Below are 7,027 nucleotides of genomic sequence, written 5' to 3'. Positions count from 1 at the left end.
TGGATAAGGTTTGTTTTCCAGGCAGCGATCCGTTAAGGCCGCTCTCAGCACTCAGCACCTCAATCCCAGAGGGGACCCGGTGACGCATCACGCCGTGAAACCTCCCTTCGGCCCCCCCGGTGGGGCATCGATCGGGGCCCCCCTGCTGTAAATCTATCAAAGTGTTTACAAACAGGGTTTGATTTCTGACTGGCATCACTTGGCAGAACACAGCAGACGGTCCCAGGGGTCATTGTGTGGACACTCGGTCGGCGCCTCATTTGCTGTCAGTGGATGTGGTTTGTTATTGTAATTTAAGTTATTGGCGCTCTGAAACATTTTAAATGGTGTAAGCGGTGGAATAATGTAAGAAATTTAAATTTAAACCGTTATATCTGTCCGACGCAAAATCCTGCAATTACACAAATCAATCCAAAAACTCAAGAACCAATCATGATTATTACAAATATATTGGTCACACCAGCAAAAAAAATAGTTGACGTCATATTGCACCTCTTTCTTTACCCACTAACTTGAAAAGATATGATACCAAGGTTAACTATAGCGGTCTTTGTGTCTCTCAGGCAACGTATGAATATTCTGAACAATCTCATTTCCCTACATTACTTCCTGCAACACTTTCAGTGCAGCAGAGCTTCCGCAAAATCATTTCCACTCTCTATGTTACTGCCGCCTTCTCAGCGGATGATTAAACAGGGAGTTTGTAGATGTCATCAGCATGACCCTCGCATATCTAATTTAAGAGCTTTTAACTCTCTAGAGCTCCGTTTTGCCTAATAAATAGTGTGAGGTTCTCCGTGTCCCAAGTGAAAGATTGCATGCAGATGATGGGAGGAAAGAAATGCCAAGTATTATGCAACCTCAAAATACCACGGAGAGCAAATGATTTGACAAAGCCTTTAAAGCCGCTCTTTATGGCCCGATGTCAATGAAAGGCGGGTGTGACAATGAACGTGATGCAAAAGGATGGCAAAGAAAAGCCAAACCATAATGAGTCCATCTTTCATCGGGCCTTAATGTTTGTGTTTAAGAACCGCACATCTGAGCCTTGGTGCTGGAGGAGAAGTCCCAGGACCATCGAGGGCTTTATCGTCGGGGTAACGTGGATGTTTGAGCAGAGTTCCATTACAACCTGCCCATTAGTCCAAGGATATTTCTGTCTGGACCAAAGTGATGGACTGACGGACCGTCTGACCGACTTCCAGCCATAAAGAAACGCCGCTAGCGTCGCTATAAATAACCAGCATGATAGGAAAAGGACGGGAAGTTATATGGTCCGGGACTGAAAGGGCAGGAGTCTGGTTTCATCAGTTCCATTCGCTCATTTAATTTGGGCGGATCCGATCCACAGAATCTCAATTGGGGAAGGTGTGAGATTTTTCTCTACTGAAGCTCCCACTTTGTTATTTAACTTGATAACGGGTGAGTTTAGAAGAAGGGAAAAAAAGAGCTTTTCCTTCAGCCCACTTCCTTAGCTCCTCTCCTTTTCTTCTTTTATCCGTCTGTTCGTCCTGGGAAAATCTGCTAAGCCTAAACCAAGACAGCGGCGCCCCTCCCCCGGCGCCGAGGGTAATGTACAGCTGATGAACACGCGGATCCATCCTCGCTCTCATTACCGTGCATGCTTCCCTGGTGCACGTCATCTCCCTCTACAGCTGTCCGTCTCCCCCGTCTTCCAGGTATCTGCTAAATGGGTAATGTCTCCTGCGGTCTCCGTTGCTTTTTTTCCTCTCCGCTTAATGCAAATCCCTACTCTCAGCACTTTTCTCTTCTTTTTTTTTTTTATCCCACCGTTTCTTTGTCCTACTTTAATCCGAATCCGCCTTTCTTCTGAGGAGGAAAAAATAGAAAAGTAAATGGTGAGCACATGAGGTGGAGAACTGAAACGTGGAGGCCCAAGAAGAGTGAGCGAGGCCGATGGGGGTCGCGGATGGCATGAAGCCTCACGTTAAGAGCCTGAGGATTGGGTTGTTAGGGAGATGAGACATTCATTTATTTATGTGGCATGCGTGCTGAAAGATCATTTTGTTTGCTCGTTTTTTGCTGACCCTGCCAGAGTCAATTCTTCCTCCAATAATTCCCCTTCCCCTTGCAATTATAGACCGTTTTTATTACACAAGTACCACTTATATAGCTTTAAACTCAAAGGCTTCAATGCTATAAAATATGACTCTGGCATTTACTAATAAAGATTAAGTGACGATACCAAAGTTTGGATTTATGTGTTTGAAACAAGCACATGTGTTGGTTTTCAAGGAGCAGAGCCCTAAAACAGCTCTGGTTGGGGAATTGATTTAAAGACACTAAAAGATGTTCGCATTCTCAAATCTTGTAATTTAATGGTCCACTAAATAGCACGGAATGATTTATACATATTGCACTGGATTCCAACGTTGGACATGTTTTATTCAAAAAGTGCTTTTAAACGCTACGTTCCGGTCTGATTGCAGAATCAGCCCTAATTATCTTAACTGCATTTTCTCTGACTCACAGCAGAAGCCGACGTCACCGTTCGTTTGGAGTCGTGGTCTCCTGATGGATTCCTTCCTCTTTTAGCTCTATTTTTGGTCCCCACCGACTCGTGTGGGAAATGTCTGTGTCTTCAGCCGCTAAAAGCTCCGCCATGTTCACCCGCTGGTCTCTGCGTCTCTCTCCTGCTGCTGAGCCCATAGCGCTCCATGGCTCATTTCGTGCCACAGTGGCTCAAGCCACCTGTAACAGTACGATTTCCATCATCGGATCATTCTCTTTCTTTAGGTTGCACTTATATGTCATAGTGTGCAGTTAATTCATTCATTCAGTTATGATTGTGAGATTATTACAATGAGAACCAACAGTCTGTATGATGTTTCTTGAGGATTGTTTTGTCACATGCTGGAAAACAAGCCTCAGCAACTCTTTCTACTGAAAAACAAAGAGTAGATTTACATGTCTTTGCTCAGCCTCTCCACGGGGCTCTCTCTCTCTCTCTCTCTCTCTCTCCTTTCCCCTTTCTCTACTCTGCGCTCGCTCTCTCCTCCCGTTTCGCTTTTGAAGGGTAGCCTCTGTGGAATGCGCTTTGTTAATCTCTCTTGACATTTCTCTGTCTTCCTTTGCTACTTTCGTCTCCTGTTCAGTCGGTTAAGCCAAAGGAGTCGGGCCGAGCCGAACATTAGAATCTCTAAATCGTTCCCTCTCATCGCTGAGCGAAGCCAAAAAAGGGCACAATTCCTCACGGGCGTTTGTTTGTTTGAAAGTGTTTTTTTTTTTATGCTGAGCGGCGGTTTTCTTTAACGCTGGTTTTTCGTTTCTCCTGCAGCTTGACGTTGAAGGACTGCGGAGGTGCGTTAAGTCACTTACGACATCGAGCCATGGCGGCTGACGGGAGAGCGGCCTCATACTCTGTTACACACTACTCACCTCCGGCAACCGTGCCGGCCACAGGTGCCACTTTGAGCTCACGCTGCCGCCACGTGGCGGGAGTCCAGATGTTGGCGCGCGCATGCGAATAGCGGCAGGTTTGCATCGTGAGTTTCACTTGTGCCGTGAATATTTCCCTCAGATGTTTGCTGTTTGCTTGTCAGCAGATGGCAACTCTTAAAAGCAGAACGAAGGGAAGCCTCGAGGTACACGTCGCCAAATAAATCTGTTTCAACCCACGAAAACATCTGAGCGTCTTAACTGGTCGTGCTAAGCTACAAAAATCTCAGCGGCGTGTAAAGTCTTTAAAAGTTCATTCTCAAACATTTTCCCTTGCTTGTTTCTCTTTTCCCTTTTTCCTGTTAAAGTAAACGGAAGAAGAAAAGGTGTGAGAGAGATTATTCTCACACATAAAGATTAGCGGCTCATAAAAATGACTGTAAAATGTCTTGGATTTCTGTGGAGCAAGCTAGCCGGTAAAAATAACCCCGTTGCAGTCATCGGGGTTATCTTGACTTGGCTGTCAAGAGAGGACATTTTAAAAAGAAATCCTGCTATCGAGTTGCATTGTGGGAAATGTAGACTCCACATTTTTGGAGCTTACGGCTGCATTGGATTTCATGTTTCTTATATTTCTATATATTAAATTACAGTCCCTCAATATGGTTTAGTTTCAAAATTTTGTTTCAAGATGAACAACAACAAAAACGGCAGAGATTAAACTCAGCTGATGATTTTAGTCACTCGACTCAAATCCACTTCAATTTCTATATATTCTAACAGGAAATCCCCCGGTGCTTTAAAAGCACCGTCCCCTCACTTTAAAAGCTCATTTTATCATTATCCCCGTGATGACACACGACCAAGCTGTATTTACGCAATGTTCACATCATCAAAATGGGGGACTATTGACAGTAGAGCATGTGGAGAAGATTAATATTCAAATAGCCCATGCCGGCGTGCATGGCGGGTTTCCCCCGTTTTACGACGAGGATGAAATATGGCGCTGACGGCAGAGTAGTGCTGCACTTAAGCCTCGTCCCTCTCTCCTCCTCCATCATCTGCCCGGTTGGTTTTACAGTCTTGATGATCTGACTGATTATCGTGGGCTGAGTGGAGCGTCCCCTCATGAAGTAAGGCGGACCTAAAAGGGACATGAGCTTTTTCTCTGCAGAAAAGTTTGTTTCCCTGTAAGTTTAGGTTTCTGATGTAAGTAATAGGAGAGAAGCAAGACACATAAGTTGTGTCTAATAAACCTGCTCTGCTTTTAGAGCTCCAAAAGACACTGAAGACGTCTCTGCACATTTGGTTGACCTACTTTGTGTCATTGGCTGGATCATTTTTTATATTTTAAATATTTTAAGGGATTCTTTTTCTCGTCAACTTGTTTAAATGTAGCTTAAACACCTTCAGCCAGCTTCAATCTTGTAATAAATTTAATTAAATTAAAATCCATTTCTTTCCATCAAAAAATGTAACAAATTCATAACAGATTATAGTCAAATGTGTCACCTGAGACCATTTTTTAAAATAATTCATTGGGTTGAAATGATGAAGTGTGAGGATCTGTCCCACAAACTCTGCCTCCGCCCTCTAAGATGTGGTACTTTTCTTTCATCCCTCTGTGGTAGTAATCTGAGTCTCTGGATGCTTTCAATCTATTTATAGAACAAACGATATATCGAGTAATCCAGAAAAATCATCAATGGGAACATGTGCCCAAAGGACACCAAACTGCGGCAGTTGTTCTTTTGTCTTTTTATTATTCCGATGAATTACGAATCAATTTCATTTTAGATTTCATTCCAGCAGGAGGGACCTAAAGTCTATTGGGTTTAGCGTCACTGTCACGGAGCTCTGCGGAGGCCTCTCTACAAAGACGAATGCCACTGGTGATGACCGTCCAGCCCAGTTGGTAAACCTTTAGCGGTGTTGACATCCCGGTGTCATTCGGCCTATGCGGGCCGCGGCGGTCGGAGCCCGTTGTGGCGGAGGACTGAGGGATTAGACGCGCGGGGCTGAGGGGGGAGAGGGGGGGAGGGGGGGATGTGAGGGATTGAATGGCTGTTTATAACATTGGGTTAAAGTGACAATGATAAGAATTATGGCTTGTTTGAATTCCTCCCTCCCCAAACCCCCCCGTTCCCCCTCAGTGCCACGCGTGAGGAGGAAGATTTATGGATGAACAAGGGAGGAGAGAGAGACGAGGACGGGGTAATGGGTTTGGATGAGGAATAAAAGTGGTAGGGAACAGTAGATTAGATTTCATGGCGACGCTGTAGACTTTCCCAACGATTTTAATGAATTGTTATTACGTGAATGAAGCCGTCTCAACGCGAGAAAACAACTTGCCAAATGCAGCTCTAATTTAGGGATGAGGAATCTGTGGTGTTCGGTAAACAAAGGCGCCTCTAAACGCCGTATTAAACTGTCATCCACTTCGGCTTTCCATTCATTTCCCTTTGTCTTCCGGCTAGCGTCGACGCACACTGCGCTCCAAATGGGCCTCTCTGAGATCACAGAGGAGGCTTTGAGAAGACACCATAGCACGTTCTGGCTGTGTATCCGCCGCACAACACAGAGAGAGACGTCGTTAATGATACACTTTTGACTGCGCATCTGCCAGTGATCCATCAAGCAGCGGGGGCAGACCTGTGGGAGCTCGATGATAGCCTCGGTATGAGGTAATGCTACACTGGACCAGTGGTGATACACGCTGCTTTGGGGGGGGGAGGGGGGTAGCAGGATCTCTCTAGCCTGCAGCCAGAGGGCGGAGGGTTGACCTTCCAGCGAACAACTGTTGCTCTCCAAAAAACAACAAGGCGGACACCAAGATGGTCAGCGGGCTCGATTTCACAAACATACTTCAGACAGCTTTTCCACAGACTCGAGCTGATAGTGAGACCGCAGATGAGCGGCGAGATCCATCTGTTGCAAACCGTCTGGGGTCTGACAGAGGAATAAAATCCTGAGTCACACACGCGAATATCTACATCTAGGAAATGTCGCTTATGTTTCCCGTGGTTGATCGCCAAGACAAACGGCTTAGTCGATAACGGTTTCCATGGAGATACACCTCATGTTGCAAAGAAACACAAACGATCCCGCGAATAACGTTTTCCACTCAGGCCGCCCAGAATATCTTTATTCCCAGATCTCTTAGATCTGTGTGAAAGAAACCCGAAGTCTGGCTGTTTGTTTCCCAGCCTCAAAGTCACTGCGAGTCCGGCCCGGTTCTGAGAGGTCTGAGAGGGCGGCTCCCGTCTATCTGAACGGGTCAACCAGGAGCCAACAAAGCGGACACACACCTCCGAGCCCAAAGGTGTCCCCCCTCCCAACTCCTCGTTTATACATGAGCCCGCGGCTTCGACACTATAGGAACTATTCTCGTGGCTGTTTATTGGGACGCGTGCTTCTCCCTGATCCACGGGCCCTTCTTGAGTACCCAGGCCAGAGAGCAAGATGCCACGGGCGGGCAGGGCAGGCAGGGCAGGCGGGGTGTGGGGGGGGCGGTCAAATGAGCTGTGACCAGCTGATGGACAGGGGCAGAGGGGTGTGAGGAAGTTCAAGAGAGGGCCAGGGATAGGGGATGGGTGGAAACACAAGAACAAGAGGAGCTATGTGGTGC

Source organism: Gasterosteus aculeatus, chromosome 11, assembly GCF_964276395.1.
Source record: "Gasterosteus aculeatus chromosome 11, fGasAcu3.hap1.1, whole genome shotgun sequence".
NCBI classification, from domain to species: domain Eukaryota; kingdom Metazoa; phylum Chordata; class Actinopteri; order Perciformes; family Gasterosteidae; genus Gasterosteus; species Gasterosteus aculeatus.
Note: the sequence above shows the minus strand (reverse complement) of the source record.